At 38.9% G+C, this 23806-nt stretch overlaps 1 protein-coding gene across 1 annotated transcript in view; it reads right to left on the minus strand.

Moving 5' to 3' along the window:
• Positions 1-23806, minus strand: part of doc2b (double C2-like domains, beta) — a 223755-nt gene that overhangs the window by 134110 nt on the left and 65839 nt on the right. The window lies entirely within an intron of this gene.

The raw sequence follows: 23806 nt of genomic DNA on the forward strand, positions 1-23806 counted from the left end.
TCCCATTAACACTAGAAGTCCCAGGAATTTTGATATCTCCCTAAAGTCCCAGAGAAGGGTCGAAAGACCTTTAGTCCAAACTGACGACTCTGCTGGCAAAAATTAGCATCTCTTCATTTGTAAATGCAGCCATTACCTGAGGAATGCACCCATTGCATCCAGCCCCTCCTTGTTACCTTGAAACGTCTGGTAAATTCTGTGGCAGTGGGGGATGGTGGGCTGAGGGGGATAAATAGTAGCTAGCTTCACCTCCAACAAATAGAAGGAAGCAAAATGCAGAGGCGGCTTACAACTCAGCAGGCATTGGACCTGATCCTCAGCGATACAAACCCTTGTGACTCAGATGGAGAAGAGATACAAATTCAGCTGGATTCGGACTCTGACTCTGAGCAGTCTTCAGGTAAGATTTGAAACTATTATTGAACTTTTTGGTATGACAAATTTCTTTCTTTCTGCTTTGTCCTGTACTGTGAGTTGCAACACTGGAATTTCTCCATTTTGGTACAAATAAAGGATTTTTTTAATCTTATTTCCAAAACATCCTATTTTCGTCCTCTGAAATTGTGAAATTGTTTACCTTGCAGATGATGAGACTGCTCCACTGCCAGAAAAGAGGGCTCGGTTGGGAAGTGAGAGGACAGAGATGGCTAAAGATGGCACAGTGTGGCATGAAGAACAGCTGGGGACATGTCTCAATTTCACCCCAATAGAACCATACGGCACAGATGGAGAGCCAACTGCTAAGGCCAGAAGAAGTATCCGGACTCGTCTTCAAAGCTTCTTCTGTTTTATAACACTTGAAATGCTTCGTAGCATTCCAGAATGGACCATTCAGCATGCACGGCAAAAGGAGCAGGCAGATTGGTTCATGAACCTCCCAGAACTAATGGCATTTATTGCAATTATTATCTTGCGGGGGGTGAAGAAAGTTCCATCACTACGTGACAATTGGTCAGCAGAGCTGGGAAACCCACGAATCATTGCTACTATGGCCCGAAACCGCTTCCAAAACATCATGCAACACCTACGCTTTGATAACATGTTCACACGCAGTGAGCGAGTGGAGACAAATAAGTTTGCTGCAATTTCTAATCTGTGGGAATCTTTTGTCAATAACTGCATCAGATCTTATAACCCTGGTCGACACATCACTATTGATCAACAGCTTTTCCCGACAAAGACTCGCTGCAGTTTTCTGCAGTACATTGCAACAAAACCGGACAAATTTGGCATTAAGTTTTGGCTGGCTTGTGACTTGAAATCAAAGTACATTTGCAATATCCTGCCATATCTTGGCAAGGACCCCAGTCGTCCCAGTGGAGAGAGACTCTCTGAGAGTGTAGTGATGAGGCTGATGGAGCCGTTCATGGATAAGGGCAGAACTGTAACAACAGACAATTTTTTTACATCGCTGTCCCTTGCGCAACGACTGCTTAGCCGGAAAACCACCATCCTTGGCACAGTCAACAAGATTCACCGGGAAATTCCTCAGTCAACTAGACAGAAGGACCACACTAAATTCACCACTCGAGTGTTTTCCACCACTGGTGCAACACTCACAGTATATGCGCCGAAACGGAAAAAGACTGTCTATCTTCTCAGCAGCATGCACAATGTGGTTGAGACTGAGAATACCACCAAAAGGAAGCCAAACACTGTCACACAATACAACACCACAAAGTGTGGTGTGGATGTGATGGACCAGATGGTGCGGGAGTACAGCGTGCGTGCAGGAACACGGAGATGGCCAGTCGCCGTGTTCTACAACATGATCGACATGGCGGCACTGAACGCTCATGTTCTTCATAAGGAATGCACCGGAGTGCAGGAGAGAAGAGTGGACTTCCTGGTTGAGCTCGCGAAAGAGTTGGCCAACTCTCATGTGAGTCAGAAGAAGGCACATAAGGAGCAACTGCTTCAGCAGCAACCTCCCACACCTAGCCCTGGGAAAAGGGCAAAATGTCAGGTCAACCATCGATGCAAGAACAATTGCGCAACTGTAAGATGTGTTGACTGCTACAAATACACATGTGGCAAATGCAGGATGGAGATACCATGGAAGTGCCAAGCATGTTTGGACTTAGCACAGACGGACTGCTGAAAGAGCAGAAAAGCCATTCACACAAGGGCATGCCACTGTAGCCTTGTGTAAATATTTGTGAAATTGTTTCATTACTTGCATTATTTTAACTGTTTTGTTGTTTTTTTTATGACAAAAATAAAAAGCATTGGAAAAAATTCACAGTTGTTCTTTTATATCTTTGTCATGTTGACATTTATGCCCTCTTGACTTAGACACTAATGCTTCTGGACATTTTACTCACAGACCCTGCCTGTACCACCACAATCAAAAAATGTTCATTTTAAATATTCAAAATTGTTCATTGCTTGGGCTTTTTGGACATAAGGTACATGAACATTGGGTTAGAAAGTTTGAAAAATTGGTAAAAAATTCTGAAAAATTTGTATTTTTTCATTTGTATGAAAAGAGGAGAGCTGGACCTTTTAAAGTGATTTTTTAAAAAAATATGAATTCATCATTTTGTCATATCATTCTAAATTGTTTGCTTTTTTATTGAAGGCCCACAATGATTATCTTTTTTTTTTCTTCTAAAAGCACACAAATGTGTCGAGGAGGTATATATCATATATCATATCAAATATATTTTTAATTATTTGAAATATACCAGAATGCAGGAAAACCTTTCTGAATCTGTTTGAGGTCTACTCCAATCTCATACTCAGGGGACCAAGCAGTGTCTCAAGCCAAGCTTTGGGCAAAAGTTGACAGTCAGGTTTCAAGAGTCTACAGTGTCTCCCCTAAGTATGCGCCCTCCTGGGGTGTGCCAGTAATTGACTCGTCTACAAACAAAAGAAGCTGTTCACAGCTTAAGACAGGATTTTAGCTAAAATCCTACTGGTCAATCGACCCATCTCTGGGTTGTAAAGGTAGAAAGGTCAATTGACCCCTCTCTGGGACTTCTAGTGTTAAAGAGTATTAAAACACTAGAACAGTCCATGGTTGACGAAATGTTTAAGAAAAGTCTTTTAAAAAGAAAAATTTACTCTACAAGAACTTCGTAAAGCATAGAACAATAGACGAAGACGATAAATAAAAAAGATTTATTTGTTCATTTTCTGTACAGCTTAGTCCAGTTCAGAGTCACAGGGTAGCTGAAATCTATCCCAGCAATTAGCAGGTAAGAGGCAGATACACCCTGAAAACGTCGCCAGTCCACCGCAGGGTCAACATAGAGACAAACAATCACTCACACTCAGTCCTCAGGAAAATTTAGAGTGACCAGTTAACATAACATCATGTCTTTAGACAGTGGGAAGAAGCCAGAGTATCTGGAGAGAACCCACGCATACATGGGAAAATCACGCAAACTCCACACAAAGCCCACTGAGCCTCCTCCAGCTAAGGCTCAAACCAGTGACCTTCTTGCCGTGAAGCTGCAGTGCTAACCACCACACCACTGTGCAGCCTCAGATATAAAAAAAGATAAGAACAAATTGACTAAACATCATAACACTAAGCAAATAATAGTATAACAAGAAAGTAGAAGACAATAAAAACAATATAAGGGGATATGGAATATACTAAACACTATTATAAGAAATGTTGCTAAACAAAACAATTTACCTAAAGATTTTGTTGTAAATGACATTGAAAATCATAATGTGAATGAGGTAGCAAGCAGTTTTAATCAGTTCTTTGTAAATGTTGGCCCTGAGCTAGCAAAAAATATCTTGAAAAGAGGACCGGACAGTTACTGTATGGATAAACTAAAAAAATAAAAAAGGAATAACTCATTTTTGAAAGCAGTTTGTGTCATTGACTAATTATGCAGATGATACAAAACTGTTACCACAAGAAAATGGCCGACTTCTTTTATAGCTATATCACACATGAAACATGAATAATCATGATTGGATTTAATAAGAGTAAGATGCACTTAATTCAGGTATTTATAAGTATAGTGCCTCAGGGTTGACTATCCCTCTGTTATCTGAAGACTGTCTTCAGCTCTCTATTGTTTTTATCATATCTTTTGTGTTTCCTCACAAGCGTAGCGGCTGGTTGTTGGTTTTTTCTGTTTTGCTGTTATTTTTTACCTGGTGTTTCTCTATTACCTTTTTCTCCTCTTTACTCTCCCCCTTCCTTTGTTTCCCATTGTCCAGTATACATATATAACTTAGCAATAGTTGAAATAAATAACTATACTCAAGAATCAAGGGAGGCTTTAAATCCACAAAGCTCTATCTACTAAGATCTATTAGGAAAGCAAATTTGTTTGGTACAACAAGGAAGCCAGACCATGATTTTGTGTGCTATGATGCAATCTCTGAGCTCTTGATTCATTTTGATGACAGAGTGACATTTATTATGTACATTTCTGGAGACGTCACTGCCCAGCAGCATCCTGAGGCTGAGAAACTGCACTATACAACTTTTTCTTCCAGGACGCTGCGTGATGTTGCAGCTGAGTCTCACGTCATGCACCGCATCACGCGCTAGCAAACGGATATCAACACACCAGCCATTTTGAATGCTCACCATGACTAAATCAGCAAAGAAACACAAGAAGACATTATTAGAAGAAGAGAAGAATAAAAAGAGACTGACAAAGAGCAGGATGTAAGACAAGAATCCCAATCTCACAGTACAGGTCGGATGCAAAATGGATGCAGGATTAGCCGTCAATACAAGGCGCGTCTCTGAGAAAATCTGCTGAAGTTCTGTAATCCGTCTTTAGAGCAGGATATAGCGTAAACCTTACTTCTGTTTAGAGTCTTAAACCAAATATTTTTACTACATAGTTATAACCATGATAGTACAATTTGACTTTATTATAGTTACACACTACACCTTTAGAGAGCAGCATTTTCCTCATTAGATCACAATCAGCCATTTAGGTAGTTTAAAACAAATAAAATGCATCCACAACACGGTATTCCCCCCCCCAAAAAAAAGACACTGAAATGTAATAAAACCTTAAACACAGTTTTTCCTTTTCATTATTGTTCTAAATGACATGAAATGCTTTGTGCAGACAAATTATTTACATGTAAACGTCAAATTTGACTTATGGGGACTTCAACTCTACTGATTCCTTGTGATGTGACAATATGAGCTATAGCAGCATGTTGCACTTGTCATAACGCTTTAATCGTAGCTCTGTGTGTGTGTGTGTGTGTGTGTGTGTGTGTGTGTGTAGCGTTAATAGAGCTAAACAGCCGACAGGGACAGGAGGAATTTTGATTGATGGCTGTAGTAACAGTGGCCACCATGATGCTCCGTTAAGAGGCACACTGCAGTAACTCTTTTACTTCCCTTGAGGCAAAACTGCAGAGGCAGTTCCCTCTTTGTGAAGCTGATCAGGGAGTTCACAACACATAGCACAGGTTGCACTTCTGCATGCAAACTTTAACGTCCTCTGTGCAAGAACCAACGCATTCAAAGCACTTAAATGACAAAGTGGAGATTCAGATTCTTTGAAGAGAATTCTCTTAGTCTTTATTCTGACTTAAAATGCTGTTCAACAGATAGTAAATAAGGATCAAACCTGCTGAAAAGCATGTTTAAACACGTGTGAAAAAGTATGAGTACAGCCTGTGAAGATCTATCTTTTTGGCTTTCTTATGTGGAATGGAGGTGCATTAAGGGCACCATTAGCAGGAAACATCTCAAAGCTAAATTGCACAAATTCACTAGAGAGTAACACATCTTCTGAAACTATGTCAAACACCTGTGATTTTCTCACATTAATGAGAAAGGAAGAGAAAGGGAAAAACTAAAAAGGGATTCAATGGGTCTATGAGCAAAACTCACTCTTTTTCATGTGGAATTGAAGCAACAATGTATTAAAAAAAAAAGAAAGATGCATTTTGTTTGTGTGACTGGTATAGATTGCCTGACCAAAGAAAGCCCACCTGGATTCAACTAAGTACATAGTATGGTAGGAGCCAACAGTTAATTAATGGATAATTCCTGCCTGTGTTTGTTATTGTTACTGTAACCAGACATTTCAAGGTCTTTTTGGCATCTAAACAAAAACAGTCATGAGTTTTAAAAAGTAATATTATAATAAATGTTTTACTCACCAGTCACAAATGATCTGAACAAATTGTTGAATATTTCAACAGACTCCAAAGTATACCATCAGCATTAACACGTTAGATAGCTGCTAGCCAGCAATCACATCTTTGTAGGCGTTTTGTCTTTTCGGTAGTTTGAATAACGATCTCTTGTTGTCTGTGGAACAATTATGTTTATGGCAGCTAACCACAACACAACCTTTCGGCATATTTAAAGGAAACTCTATGAAAATAAAGGAAATATTTATGAGGATCAACACTGAAAATCTAGGAGTGTTATGCTTTGGCAACCTTTTGTTTTGACGAACGAAAGACCCGGATGCGACAAAGTTCACAGATATTCCTGAATATTTGTGCCTGTAAAGAATCCTTTCAAAAAATTCCTGAATCCAGCCGGTGATCCAATGAATTAGCCAATCTCAGCCAAGCTTAAGTATTCTGGCCATGAACATCAGAAACACTCTTTCACCGACTGAACATAAGGAATGAGTAAAGATGAATTTCCTTAAAGTTGGTTCAGTGAAGCACCAGCTACAGTTAGCAAGGATCATTGTTGTCTATAAACAACCAACAAATCCGCATAAGGCACCTGGAGTGGAGGAATAATTAGAAGACATAACATGAGTATAAAACTTGAGTTTGACACAAATCTGTAAAAACATTCTCACCATTCACTTTATCAGACCCCCCTTGCTACCTAGTTGGACCCACTTTTGCCTTCAGAACTTATCCGCATTGCTAATTAGATGTAGAGCACTGTTGTGTGTGTATAAATATACTTTATATTAATTTTTGTCCAGTTTTGCATGCTGTACTAAGATTTAAGCATCGCTTTTCTTATTAAGCATTGGGTACTAAAACTTGGTTTAACTTCTCCTACAACTTGAAAATTCTTTCTCTCTTGGCCAGTGCCTGAATCTTGTCATAGTTTGGCATGCCTGAAACACCTCCTGATTTAGCTTATATGAGAAAATATCTCAGAATGTTGCTCCACACCCTCTCCGCTCCCAGAGGAAGTTCATTTCTACAGATTATATCCACAATATAAGTCTTACATTAACAAAATAAAGTTTGTGAACATAGCTGAAGGCGAGACTATGATCAGCTAGTTACATTACATTATATCTTTTACATCATGTTCATGTGAGAAATGTGCATTTTCAATTGAGTTAGCTAGCATGTGCTCAGCTAATTCAGCCAAACACTGAGCCTGAAGTGACTTTGTATTTTACACAGATGTGACAACAAGGGATGGGACATCATGGGCCAAATGTGTTTCCAATATGTCAAAATATTCTCTAAAACAGTTATTAAGTTTATCATGCATTTGCATTAAAACTGCCTCTTGTCCAGCCAAAGTATAAACTAGCATCACAATTTCAGTGCAGAGCAAACCATTTGGAGATTTAATGAACTGAGATTAAGTGCAAACTGCTAGTGTACGTGTTGTTTCATCTTTTCTGAAAGCAAAAGAAGTCCCACCGTGCACATTATCATACTGTAGTACAAATTGGCTAAGTGTTAGCTTCTCTCCGGGGCTTGAATGGATAATTAGACTGCATACTGTGGGTCAGCATCCCAATATGTTCCTCACATTAAAGTAGAAAAGTCTCATGGGGGCTCACATGTTTCTTAAAAGATTTGCTTTGCTCCTTAAAGCTGATTTCTTGTCTGATTAAAATGAGATGATGATTTTGACCTGAGCTGCTACAAGATCTGAAAAAGATGATTGCTCTGATCTGTGCAGGTTTCAGAGGTTTCAGTGTTGTTGATGTCAGGGGTTATTTGCAGACCTACTAAAGAAATTACTGTATGTGGTTTTAGCTCAGAAGTGCATTTGTATCTTAAGAGAAATTAAATATAAGCAACAATACAACACCTTCAGAAAAAGTTTACAGTTTACAGCTTGTGGTTTTTTAGGTTTCTAAACAGGAAAACACACATTTTTAGTGGGGTTATCACAACATTAGAGCAACTAGTTGTGTCTAAGTTATGGCTTTTACTGATCATTATAACAGTGCAGCAGGCCGATCTCACAAACCCTGAGTTAACAGACTTAAAGTTTTTGCTTTTTTTTACAGGCCTTGACATGCTAGCCTAATGTCAATTTACTGCATTTAATTTTACTCACGAACAAATGAATTAAATCACTAAAATTAATAACCAGGATTTTCATCTCTAATATATGAAAATATCAGAGTATATCAATCAAGTATGGGAAGACACCGGCGTACTGGCATTTTTCGAACTAAGAGTTGTTGTCAGGGAATCACATTAGACAGATGAGCCAACAAACTGATGTAAATTCTAACCTTTCATCCATTCCAGCTGGATAAATACATTCCTTTTGTCATGGAGACGAAAAAAAAGGAGCTTTTCTTTTTACAATCTCAGTGCAAAAACCTAAAATCAGGACAGCGGCTACAAGTACCAAGCTGATATCAGCTCTCTGTATTCTATTTCACTATCTTTATACCTCACGGTGTGGAACTGATGGGATCTTTCTTCGCTGTGTGAGGCAACATGAGGCAGAATTGTACACATTGCTCCGATCGACATGCACTTTAAAATCTAAGACTGTATTTTTACTCTGCTGTAGCATTAAATGTCTTCAGAGGGCAGATTTTAAGTCACGGGCATCAGATTTGTTTATAGTAACATTTAATTATCTCTAAATTTGGCAAATAACTGCATGCATAGTGACAGCCATTTCCACCTTCTAGTATCATCTTAATTCTTGGTGTCATGGATTCAACAAGGTGATGGAAACATTCCTCAGAGAAAATTGTATTGATGCAGGTAGATGGTTTAACAGACCCAAACATGATCTGGTTAGAGAATAATTTCAACCTTCAAAACAACAGCAGTGTAAAAAAAAAACCTCTGCTTATCATTAGTTGTGCAAATGCCAGAAAAACTACAGCACATTGAACGTATCTCACATAAACTGTAGAATTTTTTTTTTTTTTTTTTTCATGAACAGAATTTTAAACTTGAGTTAGAGGAAACTGTGAGCCAGAAAATGAACACTACTTTCACTTCCAGAACCCAATGTACCTCTTCAGAGCGAACCCTTATATTGATCCAGGCCTCTATTCAGTAGGTGCAACACATGTGCGGATAAAGCTCTGGAGAGCCTTGCCCTGGTGCTGTAGATATAATTCAAGCCAGAGTTATTAGATTTTTTCATCAGTGAGGCAGCCTGTGTAGCTTCATCCATAACCTTATTTTTTTACTCACTGCTGAGATCTGGCAGCGATGAGGAACAAAAGTTTTGTAGGTTAAAACATTACCTGCACAGGCACACTTCATCATTGATAGAATATTAAAAAACATGAGCTATTTATTGGTAGTTGTGCTCACGGGGTTGCACTAAATATTAGAGGTTTGGCAGGGTGCAAAGAAATCATTTGTTGACTATGTTATGTTTTCTCTTACAAACACTCAAAGTGTTGCAGGCTCAGGAGGCGTCTCACACAACCAGAGGGAGAAAAATTAACTTTTTCAAACTGCAGGTCTCTTCTCATGGCAAAGGAAAAGGGAAACTCCTCTTCTTATATGATTGTGCATAAGCCTCACACAACCACAACTTGCACTCTTAAATGAACTAGTTGGGATTACTGCAAGGTGCATTCATAATCATGTTCTGTCAAAACCATAAAATGTAGTCTGTATGCATGTCAGAATCTTTAAATATTTCACAAAAATATCATCAGAAATCAGGTGTACACAATAAAAATTGTGTAAACCTGTGTGGCAGCTGTACAGATTAGTGGAGGTGATGGGAGCAAAGGTCAAAATCATTTTAATTTTCACAGCCGATGAAGTCTGAAATGTTTTGTCATTACAGTTCATCATCCTCATTTTCCTCGATAGATTCACACCACCCAAATATTCTATGTACTCTGGAGAAATGAGCTTCTATGTACCATAGACATCATCATGACTTACATCATACGGTACATACAATGCCCACCTGGATTTAACTGAGGAAATAGGTAAGAGCCTTTCATTGGATAATTGCCTCATGAACAATTGTCTTTCAGCTGCAACAAGTAATTTACCTCTAACTGATGCAGTGAGCAGCTTCTCATTTCTGAAACAACCATGTGGGAAGACCCATCCATGGAAAAGATTTTAATCTGTGTCAGAAGGGTTAGATCATTGGCATCAAGCAGAGAAAACTTCTGAGGAGATGCAGAAACTACTAAACCTGGGTTAGGAACTGTCCCACACATTATTAAAAACTGGAAGGATCGTGGGGAAGCATCGTGTTCCAGGAAGAAATGTGATCATCCTTAGTGATGGTGATCGGTCATCACTTAAATGTTTGGTGGATTTAGATGGAAGAAAAACAGCAGCAGAACTCAGGACTATGTTTAACAGTGAAAGTAAGAACATTTCCACGTGAACAATGTGAAGGGAACTCAAAGGATTGGGACTGAACAGCTGTGTAGCCATAAGAAAACTACTAAAAAGTAAAGCCAACCAGAGAAAAAGACCTCAGTTTGCCAGGGAGCATAAAGATTGGACTCTGGAGCAATGGAAGAAGGTCATGTGGTCTGATGAGTCCAGATTTACCCTGTTCCAGAGTGATGGAAGCATCAGGGTAAGAAGAGAAGCAGATGAAGTCATGCAACCATCTTGCCTAGTGTCTACTGTACAAGCTTGTGGGGGCAGTCTATGGTCTGGGGTTGCTGCAGTTGGTCAGGTCTAGGTTCAGGTCAAGGTTCAGCAACATCATGTGTCCAAAGAATGAGGTCAGCTGATACCTGATTATACTGAAAGAGCAGGTTACTCCATCTTCCCTGACGACACAGGTACATTCCAGGATAAAAGTGCAGGATTCATGGGGCTCAGATTGTGAAAGAGGGGTTCAGGGAACAGGAGACAATTTTCACACATGAATTGGCCACCACAGAGTCCAGACCTGAACTTTATTGATAATCTTTGGGATGTACTGGAGAAGGCTTTCTACAGTGGTCGGACTCTTCATCATCAAAACAAGATCTTGGAGAAACATTAATGCAACACTGGATGGAAATAAATCTTGTGACATTGCAGAAGCTTACTGAAACAATGACACAGAGAAGCTGCTGGAATCAGAGATACAGGAGGTCCAAATAAATATTAGCGTAACTTTTTTTTTTTTGAGTTTTTGAGTTTTTGAGCTCTTTTGTGGTGAGACTTAAGGTTGTTTTAGACATAATCGTCCCTTCATGCTGGCCACATTTTGAGTAGTACTTAACTTTCCTGTCATTCCTTTAATATATTCCTACTGGTGTTGGGCAACAATTCAAATTTTTAATCGCAATTATTCACATTGTTAAACGCAACATGTACTTTTCCTTTAAAAGAAGACCTACAGCTATATAAAGAAAGGCTGAGGGAAAAATGGCTCTTTGGGTTGTAAAGGCAGCAGACCCCTGCACTGGAATTTAGCAGCAGCTTTCTCTTTAAACAGCAAGAGAAAGAAGGATGAAATGTTCAGGATTTACTAACTAAAAGGTAAAAAGTCAGCAGGATGAATTTAAAGCTGTGAAGCTGTTTCCTTCTAAACACAGAAGGAACAATATTGGATTAGTATCAGCATCAGGTGAACAGACAGAAAGCAGAATAAGAATCTCATAGCTTCTAGATGGTGAGGAGAGAGAAATATTCACAATATGCACAATAATTTCCATTCATGCACCTTTAATTCTTTAATATCCAGATTTCTGGCCAATAAATTATCTAACTTTGCATTCTTAGCCTAACTGTTTAGCTTAACCTCTTGCACGTGCACCCTCACTTCTGGGAGTTAATGCGTTCACATCTGGTTTTACGGGTGTAACGTCAGGTCTGTAAATGTAACTATAAACGTGGTATCCACAGAAAGTCCAGAATCTCAGCTAACAGCTTAGTAAAACCATTTCTACGACCACAAATTAAACAGAAATTATGTCTCCCCGTGCCCACCCGACGGCATGAACATGGACAAACAACTCCTCTGCTGAAAGCTCACATCTCACAGATTTCACAGCTGGAAGTGTCATCTCGCTATGCTCAAGATTCACTGAACCAGAGGCAGAAGAAGACCCAATTTATGCTTCACATTTGTAAAACATAGTCATATAATGTCTTACCTGCTGTCTTGCCTCAAAACTTATATCCACCTGGAACACATTTAGTTAAAAAAAAAAAAGTTTCTCATTGTCTTTTTGGAGCAGTTTCTTGTCCATTTTCTGTCCATCTACATGGGTTTTGACAAAGAGAAATGTTGGTTCTTTTTCTTCTTCCTTAAGTGCCAGACAGAAAACATCTCTTCATTTTAAACCTGCTCTCTCCTGATCACATCAGACGCCCAGCTGAAGCAGGACCAGACATGTAGGAAGAGACATGGACTGCAGCCTCTGCATGTGGCCAGTGAGTAAGAAGTTTGGGGGGGGGGGGGGGGTGACAAAAAAAATGGCTGAGGCATTGCCAGACCCCATTCACTGGGGCACGTGCCCCAGTATAAATGCTGCGATTAATTTTCGACAATAAATATTTATCATACATTAATTCAGATAATTCAGACGGAAGGAGATATATATTTAACTCAAATGCGTAGCAAGAGCAATAACTCCAAATAGAGGAAACAGCTCAGGAGCACATTCTGTCTGCATGAGTGCATGAGCAGATCACATCACGCAGCTCTCCCTTGTGTCGGGTGAGCGGTGAGCACACAGGGCAGTTTAAGGTCTTGTAATGTGTCACATAAACAGTCAATTTTATATCATTTTTTAAAATGAAACCAAATAAGATGGGAAAGAGGGAGTTAGGACCGCGATGAAATCAGTTTTCAGTTGGACACCAGCTTCTCGTTTAGGACCATCAACAAATGACAGACTTTCAGTGAAACGGAAATTCTTTTAAAGGACATAAAACAATATTTTTATACTAAAGAAAAGCGGACTTCTGAATGAATGTATTTTTATGCTTTCATACAGGGTGAAAATTTTTTTTGAATTGCTTTAAATTTTAATTGATTTTGATCATTTCTTAAGAAAAAAAAATCCAATAGCTTCTAAACCAAGTGACCCAGTCACTTCAAACCAAAGCTGAATTGAAACAGATGAACAGCCAAACAAGACACAACTCTTCCTGAGTTTCTTAAAACTGAGTCACAGTCAAATGATTGACCACTTTGTGGAATTGAAAAATAGGCAGTACGCTTTAATGCTCAAAAATTAAACAAACTGTTCAGAATGAGTTGAACTATCACCCTGAAAACCAGGTAATAACCATTACTGTGGAATGTGTATGAAGAGAGTTCTGACTTGCCATCGTTTGTTATGGCATTTATGCTTCTGCTACAATGTTGAAAGTGTTCATGTTTGTTAAAATAACTATGTAATGTGTGTGTATGTGTGTGTGTGTATGGGCGACGGGGTATTTGTGGTAGGGGGCCTGTGCCCCTGTGGAGTTTTAAGCCTAGCAACGCCCCTGATTGATGGCATTCCTATCTAAACTGACATAACACCGAATGCTGTCTGCTTAAATAGTTGAGGACACTACCCTCATTAACAACACTAACTTGTCGAAGAGGCCGCCTGAGACACTGGCTAAGAAGCTACGACAACCTGACAGAGGGCAGTTTCCACAGTCAGCTAGTTAGTAAATACAAGACTCAGTCAGTCAGTCACGGAGCTAAACACAAAGAGGCTTACGTAAGGGATAGTGCCCGATGAGGTGTCCATTATCATAAATTAATGGACAACACGGAGCCGCAAGGCGGAGGACGATTGCTTCCGCAAAGTCCATTAATTTATGATAATGGACACCTCTAAGAGCGTTATCCGGCTTATATCATGGTCACTTACAAAAGAAAGAAATATTAAATCAATTATTATTATGTTAATGTTGTTTTTAACTGTTAAAATCCTAAGTTATTCACATATAGCTGCTGAGTGGACTATTTCGTTGTGATGCGTTGCCAAGGTAACCTGCTCTGATACAAACCTGCTGCAGGGTCAGCTGCAGCTGTTGTATTAGACCTGATAAGTGGAGGGAAGGGAGATGATTGCTTAACGTTATGTTACGTGACACCAACAATCATTTTAGAGGGCAGGTGAAGCTCTTACAACTTGTGTGTGTCCAGAGGATGATGCGACAATTGTTTCAAAGTCCACAGATAGTTTCCTAAATTGTTTTTATTGCAAGAAATATTATCCACCATTCACTCTGATCATTAAATGTGTATCAAGCAAGTACATCTATCCTAAATCGTTTTTATAATATTATCCACCATTCACTCTGTATCAAGTATGCAAGTAAGGTAATCAAGAAAGAAAGACAGGCGACGGCCTATTTAAAATCAAATGAAACATTGCCGTTGATCTTGACATTTCATAAAGATACTGGCATGTCCAAGGGCTGACTGGCTATTGGGAGTACTGGGACTTTCCGGGTGGGTCGATGCATCTATAGGCCGGTGCGGCCGTTAAAAAAAATAAAAAATTTTAATGCAGTTGGGCTGGCCTTCAATGTGTTGACCAATAATAACAGTTCCTCAGGTGTCTGGCTAATCATCACAGACCTAAATGGGTGTGTGTCAGACTGTTTTCACCTTGGTCATGGGGCTCTTGGCCAATCACAGCCGAAGGCCTGGCCTGGGGTACAGGCCCCCCTTCTCGTATTCATCATCATCTTCATCAATCAATCATCCGTGCAACAATGGAGAAGAAGTGTAAGGAAGGATTACAAAAATTGAAAGGAAAAAAAAGGCACGCACTACAAGCAGATGCAGCCAAGTGTCAAAAACTGACAAATATACTTTTTTCAACTACATTATCCACAGCAGCACCTGCAGCCCTCGCGTCTGGTGGACAGCATGACCTGGAGGAAGATGCTAGTCAGGTAGGTGGCTGTAATGTGATGACATTTGTCTAGCTTGTTAACTTTTAACACAAGGCATTTAGGATAGTTTGGCTGTAAAAACGTCATTATGTGGACCAGGTCCAGTCGGTGCTCATTAGCCTTTTTTTTACTCTTTAAATCTAGTGAGCTAAATGCTACTCTGCTATCCTAATAACTTTGCTAACTCATCAACATTATAGTTTGAATGCCAGTTTTATTCTTTTGTGTGGCTTTTGTTGGATAATATATAAATTAAGACAGTCTGTTTAGAGGAAATGTGTACTAATGTATGTTTCTTTGTCCATTATTCTCAAGTTTATATTAGTCTATAGTCCTGTTATTTCTAGTTTTATAAAACTAAGCTATACTCATTCAGTATCAAGTACATGTAATTGTGCTTTTCTGAGTCACAATACACTAAATGTTTCTACATTTTTCTATTTAACCTAAATTTAAACATTCTAAGTAATCTACCTGAGCAAACAAGATGATGTAGGAGAATGTTCAATACATTTAAGTAGATTTTAACATTGCATGCAAATGCATTTACTTTTTGTTAGTAGGGCTAACTTTTTGTAAACCTGGTTTAGAGACAACTGTGTACTTGAGAATCAACCTCATATAGTACATTACATTTTTACCGGTGTTTACTTATCTGTTAAACCACAGTTTTCTGTAGCTATATTGCATATTTTAATACAGCTTTTTACATGTGAATTTCCCCAAACTTCAACCAAATGTTTCTGCTCATATCTCCTGCCAGGCTGCCAGGCTGAGTCGCCATCCCAACAGAGGGAAAGTGTCAGCGAGGAGAGCAGCCTATACACACTTGACCAGGTGAAGGCATATGCATACACATATGAGAAAAAATCATCTAAAGATATAAATAAAACAAAAATTATAATGTATATGATACTTAACACCATAATGGTGTACAACTGTTAAATTCTACTGTTTTAATTTGTCACTGATACTGTTGTTTAAGTGCTTTACTAACAAGGTGCTTCTCTCTTATCTAGAGTGAAGATAATCAGAGCAACGAGGAGGACAATACTGCACAGCCAGCGCTCAGCACCAGTGGCATGATGGTAACGTTGATAATGTTTTTTTGACTAGCTGTATTTTCGCCAGATGAAAAGTATGAGCTGTTTCTCAATTTCCTGTAGCTGCTGTCTAGTTGTAATAAGTCTATTACTGTCTATGAGTTCTGCTACTACTACTGGTACTACTACACCTCAACCTCCAGCTCTGTTTCTTTGTTCTCTTTAAGTAGCTCATTGTTGGCCACCTGACGGATGTGTCGGCCGGTGTTTTCACTTTCTAAAAATATATATTAATTCTAATCAAGGCCTCAGGTGAAATGATGTGTTATTATCTCTTCAATAATGTTTACATTAATATTTTTCTGTCTTCCGTGTATACTGTATGTGAATGTATTTCTTCCACCGCCAGCTTCATCATCCGTCTCCATCCTCCATCATGTTCCATCTGCCACCCCTGCCCCTTAGTGGGCCAGTCAGGTTCTAAATTCCTGGGCCACTTTTTTGCCCCAGTCCACCCCTGGGCATGTCCATAGTGGCGTTTGAAGGATGGAGATTTAACGTTTGTGGACCCTGACCACTGCTGGTTGGGACGTTGCGGACGACAAAATGTTGATCCATTCTCGTCTGTCCTGGACCGATGGAGCCCAATAAGCCTGCACCTGCTTTCACAGCAGTGCGCCGTCACAGACGTGATCTGGTGGGTCTCCAGCCCGGCGAGTTTGTGTTGCCACAGTTACCAACTAGCGTTTAGTCAGCATAATAATTTACAACAATAAAGCTATTTGACCGGAACTTCTTTTATAGGTGTCCATTACCACTTTTTAATGGACACCCTACAGCCAATCAGAATTGAGTATTCACCCAGACCATGTACTATCTACAGTGATGATGCCTGTAATAGGTAGAACTAAGACACACACACACATTACAAAATGTATTGTTTATTTCATGGACTGTTGCAGGTATTATTTTTTTTCAACTTCTGAAAATGAATATTGAAAGGCCTATTCTGAATTATTTACTTCTTACAAAGAACTAATAATAACCAAAATAAGTGTGATTTGACAATGTGAGAAAAAGTCTGTTCTGTTCTGTTGATAAACAAGAAAAACTAGTGCCATGTTTTTGCCTTAAATGTGCTTAAAAGTTAAAGAATTAAAGTTTTCAGTTATAACTGAACAAATTGTCTATATTTCAATATTTAATACATTGTCTTCGAGCAAAGTTTTTTTAAAATGCTACAAACCTAATTCTCAAAAATTAAAAACCAAAAAACATTAAATATGGGAAAAATTAAAACAGCATTTTGGAAAAAATAAAACTGATTTCATATGGCTCTATATACACCATCTTGTGAACTCATCGTGTCCTCACAGCTGTCCACTCCTCCAACAATATGGATGTTTCACTCACAGAAGCATTTGGAACAAAGATCGTTGCAATGCAATGATCAATTTCTGAAAAGTGAATAAATCAGAAGCAACCTTGATCCAAATATATAATGTGCTGACTATTATTCTAACTAGTTTGCAGCAAACGTCCAGGGGGGTATATTGATGGGAAAGTTCTGGGCTTCATTCACACAACAGAAAATAAAGACAGACACTAAACAGACACAGAGCAATGTAACTTTGTCATATACGGTCTAATAAAGATGGAAAAAGTTTCTTTCTTCTCGCCTGAATAATCTGCCTGCTGAGTCCACAAGCACCGTCCATCAATGTTATTAATTATTTCCACAGCAGACATGCCTCATTACTTACATGTAGTAATTCACCGATCATTTAAGCTTTTTCTTTAAAAAAAAAAAGAAAGAAAAACAAAGAAAAAAAGTATGGCACACAGGCAGCTTTGTAGATAAAAAAAAAACAAGAGTTTTAATCCTCAGTCAACGTTCTAACATTTATCTCAGACTTGGGAGAATTTTCTTTCTGACTCTGAAGACTTATTTTTAAGAAGCTAAACTGTGTTATCAAAGCCTTTCTGCATGTTCAGACTGGTGAAGGTATAAATCATTAAATATTAGATATGTTACTGTAAACTGATGTACATAAATACATAGATTCAATGACAAACAACCCAACAGTATCAATACAAACTGATGGTATAGATCAAACGTAAATACAGTGACCGTTTAATGCACTGAAGATAAAACATGGAACTTTGTCCATCTGTTTTGAATGTGCTACAGTCTATTTTTATTATTTTCCATTTAAATGTCTACTTGAGATCAGGAAGAAAATCAGATTTGAATATTTTAGGGACTTTTTGTGATTTAACATGAATGAAAGTCTGCTGTGATGTTTACTGTGATAACAAAGCTTTGCTGTGATTGGTTGGCTCTTGTCACCTGATGAACCAACCAACTCATTTACACAACGATGCTAAGACAGTAAAACCCTTAAGTTTGACGCTCTCATTTCCACTGTAACAGAGTTTTGTGTGGACGAAACCACAAAGGTTTGAAAACGAAGTTCAGAGTGAAATTTTCTTGAAATGTTCTTGAAATGCAAGACGAATTCTTTCGAGAAGGATGACGTCTGTCATGTTGTCCTGCACCGGTGCACTTAGACCCTGTTTACACCCTGTAACTGCACCACAACAACAACAATGGCGGACCTCTGTGTTGTGGCTATGCTGCTGAATCTTTTTAAGTTATCTGGTCTCTTAGAGTAAAACCTTCACCTTGTTTAACATCAATGCCGGCAGCATAGATGCATGGATTACATACGCTAGGCGACATAGCACAAAATTTTGGGCCCTATGCACAAGCCATCTTGGTGCTGACTTAATCAATAGATCTCATGCATCTTTTTCCCATGGTTAAAGACAAAGATAATAGATACTCTTGTGTTCTTGCTTGGTCGATCTGTTGCACATTTACACACCAGGCTGACACAGTGCTCGGTACTTTTTCTGTGCTACTCATTAGCAGCCAACTTTATTAACTTTCTGGAACAGACAACAGCAGACAACAACCCCTGCTTGGTTACTATGCGCCACTTGGTGGTCGCCAACTCACCACATCCATGTTAAAATATAACAGATACAATTATTGTTTGACCTCAAAATGGAAAAAAATCATAATAAATGAGCCTAATTAAAGTCAAACTTCACTCACAGACTTCACTCATCCATTTTTATATTAGCAGCTTCTCCGACCGTCGTCCTGGGTCCTCTGATGGACACTCGTCTGCATTAGTCTGCAACAGTGATGACAGACTTCATACAAGCACAACGATGCAAGATTATCTTAACCTGCTGTCGTATTTATCAGCCATCAAGGCCTTAAAGTTGGAATATTATCCTCTTCTGTTTCATTTGATTAATTTTTAAATAATGCTAGATAATCTGTTATCACCATTCCAGTTCTGGAGGTCTGCTGCATTCATGTTTTCACATAGCATGACAATAGTGGCATTTCAAAATCTGAAATTACAAGAAATCCATTGATACTAAATAACTAATCACTGGGAAAAGGCTAAAATATCAATATAAAGTTGAACAGTTTTTACCATGAGGTCTGTGTTTTTATGATTGTCGGCAATAACTTTGATGAATTTCTAATTGTCATTTATCAGTGTTGTCCCTAAATGACACCTAACATCCTGCCTTTACTCTGAGACACCTGCTGCTAATATCAGATAAAACTGTATGTTAGTTCAGGTGTGCTGCTCAAAAATGCTAAATTCAGCACTGTTTATCCCCCCAGTCCGACGCCATTGCATGCACCAGATAATCAATACATCTCTTTACACGCAGAGGGTCACCAAAAGATGCCTCTGGATAAGACTTAGGACAACATGGGTTGTGTCTTCTTGACTTAAAGATGTAGTTCATACATGGGGTGTCTCGTTGCCAATTTTTCCCACCCGCTACAGACCTGACATGTACACTATATTGTTTCTAGGACGATTTCCATTAACACAGAGATAATTTTCACTCTTTTTCACTCTATTTTTTAAATGCACAAAGGAAAAAGTTTTGGGTTTTATGTGGAAATGTTGTGTAAACAGGGACTCAGTTTTGATGAAAGGATAAAAATCTTCAGATGAAGCATCAGTCATTCATACTTTTCATGCATTTTCAAAGAAATTACATTTTTAATAAACAGTTACTGAAACCTAAATAGTAAATATTCTACATAGCCGTTTCCTAAAGCAGTTTTACACCAGTAGGCACATTCATCCATCCACACACACTCATGCAGTCTGCACAGTGCTGTTCTTTATCATACATACAGTGTGCCCAAATACAACCTATGGACTGGAAAAGCCAGAGACTCAGCAGTTCACCATCTGATGGGCAGATAACAGCTAAACCTCCAATACTACTGTCTTCATGATAACAATGAAATCAATTCTGTGGCACCACTATGACAGAGCTCTTCTGCATATTTTATTTTAACATGGATCTAATAAATAACATGTATACTTTCTAAAGCAGAAAAAGTCCCCTCTTCTCCTCATTGTTGCTGTTCAAACAAGTTTGGCTAAATATTTGCTCTCAATGGCATGTCTTTTAATGTGTTTGAAATCTCTTGAGTGGAAAATTATGAGAATTCCTCAGTTCCACTTCAAGTGCTTCAAGATGACTATTGATTTTAATCTCAGGGCTGCTGTTGCAGTTTTATTGCAGCAAAGAAAATCGGTGTCTTCACGTCTTGTGCCTGCATCTTTGTTTGGTTACTGTAATTCAGTCTGTGTTGGTACAACTGTCTAAGTTAGTATCAATATCTGATCACCAATAGTTTTTAGATTAAAAGATCTTTTAAATCTTAAATGAACACAAAATGAAGAGTTTATACTATTGGAAAGTGTAACATTTGTAAAGAAAATGCATTCATAGGATAAACTGCAGCATTGCCCCCATGAAAAATTGATTCTGCTGTTGACTCTTGTTTGGAAATTATTAAATGATTGAAGTATGAAGAAACAACATATGTTGGTAATTTCACAATGTCTTTAACAAACAGGGGTCTCAGTATCATGTGGAAGAACCATACACAATCACAGCATCCTGGTACCTCCTCCTCATGCTGGTTGGTTACACACAGCCATTCTTCCACTTGCATCTATAACCAGTCAGCTAATGTGGTTGCGTTGGTCACTCTGATACCAGCATTGAGGTCCGTACTGCTGCAAGCATTCTCCTCACTCCCAACTTCTGGAGGTAGTCTCTGACGAGCCCTGCTCTGTGGGGGCGACTTTCTCTTCTGGGAGGTGTTCTCCACACCATCTCCTGCAATCCAACTGCTGTAGAAAGAATCTGAACTCATCACTGAACATAATGCGGCTTACATGTCCAGGTTCCAGTGAACATGTTGTCGACACCAATGCAAACAGACACTCATGACAGTCCTCCTGGCAGCCCTTTGAGACTGGAGCTTGGCTAAGTGCACTGTCTCCCAGACTGTGCAGGTACAGAACTGTCGGCTTTATCGTCCTGCAAACCTTGACTACAAATCTGTAGAAGACTGTCTACGGTTCCTAAGTGCTAACAGAGTGAGGACACGGGCTTGTGGAGACGTCCTGTTGGGACCCCACTTTGCTGCCTGTCTCTGACATCCGCTGTGGAATATCTTCAGTTTGGAGATGTTACCGGGGCTCACTCCAAATAATGCTGCAACTTGATTTTACAGAACAACAGCTTCAAGTGACTCTATGACCCGGGCCGTGCCCAGATCAGTCAAACGTGCTTGAAGCAGACACTAACTCACCACTGTCGCAGGGCCCATGCTCACAGGTGCCGGTAAGCAGGCACCTGATTGGTGGCACCTGGCGTACTAGAAGCTCATTAGCAAAATCAGCTGTTTGGCATTTGTGGAGAAGATTTTGCAAGTTTTTCATGGGCACAACCCACATACTCACCTCTACTGCTCATCCCACAAATGCATTTTCCTTACAAATATGGCTCCATTTAAAATAGAAAAAAACAATGAAAGATCTGTTGCCAATAAATATTGTTGCAGCAAGTTTATATTATTAATTTACAAATGGCATAAACAAGAACTGGAAAAGACAGTTTATTGTATTCCTGGTTAGTCAACATTTCTGTTTTGGATCTTTTTAAAGCATTTTCTTCTTTTAAATTTTAGAAATTGTACATTATGAGCGTTTTTTTTTTATTTATTTATTGTTTTAATAGTTGAGGCCATTTCGTCAGTATAATATTAGGTACAAAATAATTTAATGAATCAATCAGTCATTTACATTTTTAAAGGAAGAAATAAATAAAAGATAAGAGTTAATCCGTGCAGTCTTCTCACCAAAAATCTAAATTAGTGCAATCAAAAATGATTTATTCTTTTTTAACATTATTTTTGGCACACCAATGAAAAAAAACCTAATCAGACAACCCATGGGGTATTATTGAACCTTTTCTAGCCATTTCTAGCATTTCATTCTCATCCAGTACAAATTAATTTCATCCATTCCTTCTGACGGATTAAGCTGCCAGATCGTTGATTGGCTTTCAGGAACAAAAGGTGACTTTGAAGACAGTGGCCCATATTACACCTCTATGATACTGTTGTCATAAACTGGGCTAATCCACTTTAGGTAGGTAAGTAGAAAATCCATCACCCTTTTGGAGTTAATAGTCAAAGTTCCATTCAAAGCATGAAAAGAATAAAATGCTGTTTAGCTACTGGGCAAAACTTCGACTGCATTTTTATTCATAAATTTGAGAGAGAACAAAGATGAAGGGAGGCGGTGATGAAGAGTTGTGCCTGGCAGCATCCCCAGAGGGAAGTTATCTTTTCCACCCTTCTGTACTTTCACGGTTGCAGCCCAGTGGATTAGACGGGGCGAGGAGTGCTTTCTGCTTTTGCTTTCCCCTCCGCGATATAAAATTCTGTCGACAGAAGTGACAACAGAATAAAAGGGAGAAAGGGCTTCTTGATAAGAAACAAAACCCTGCACAAACTAATACACACACACACACACACACACACGCATACCACCTTGTGCTGTCAGGACATGCTAGAGGAATACAGCATAGCTTCTCATTGCAGCTTGAAATTGCATTTGTTTAATTAGGAGCAATAAAGTTATACACTTATAAGATTTCAGTAAATCAGCTGATGAATTATGCCATCTTATTAGCATCATGATGAGCCTCTGCTGTCTCCATCCTCTGATAAAAATAAATGCAGTTACAACCCTGACAGACAGCAGCATGCAACAAAGTGAAGAAGTTCAACAATGCTCCATTGTAAGTTCACAATTTAAACGGCTCTGACAGAGAGATACAGCATACAGCTTGTGACTTTGCAATGATGCATATGATGGAGATGATGAATGACTAACAGACATCGTCTCCTCTTTCTGGGCTGCAGGCGACTGCATAAACATCTATTGCAAAATGTTTGATGAGAAAAGCAGGAACAACTTAATGCGAGAGAATAAGCCAAAGGGCACAGACACATTTTCTCCTGTTACAAAAAATGACAGATATAACCAGAATAATAAAAAAAAAACCATGAGTGCATCAAACAGCTAGATGGAGGTGACACCAAATGAATATCCAAGCAATGCAGACTGTTTTGATTACTTGCTTGATATTTAAAGAGAAGGACCTCAGAGGTCACACTGAGCAGGAAAACGATGGTGCTTTCCTGTAGCAGCTTTCTAACTTCAGTCACAAGCAGCAGCAACAACACTAACAAAAGCAGCCTGCATCTCACATTGTTCCACATTTCCTTTACAGTGCCCCCATGTGGCAGGAAAATGCAACAACAGATAAACAAATGTGTCTGGAAAACTGTGATCAACACAAAC

Source organism: Melanotaenia boesemani, chromosome 15 (genome assembly GCF_017639745.1).
Source record: "Melanotaenia boesemani isolate fMelBoe1 chromosome 15, fMelBoe1.pri, whole genome shotgun sequence".
Lineage (NCBI taxonomy): Eukaryota > Metazoa > Chordata > Actinopteri > Atheriniformes > Melanotaeniidae > Melanotaenia > Melanotaenia boesemani.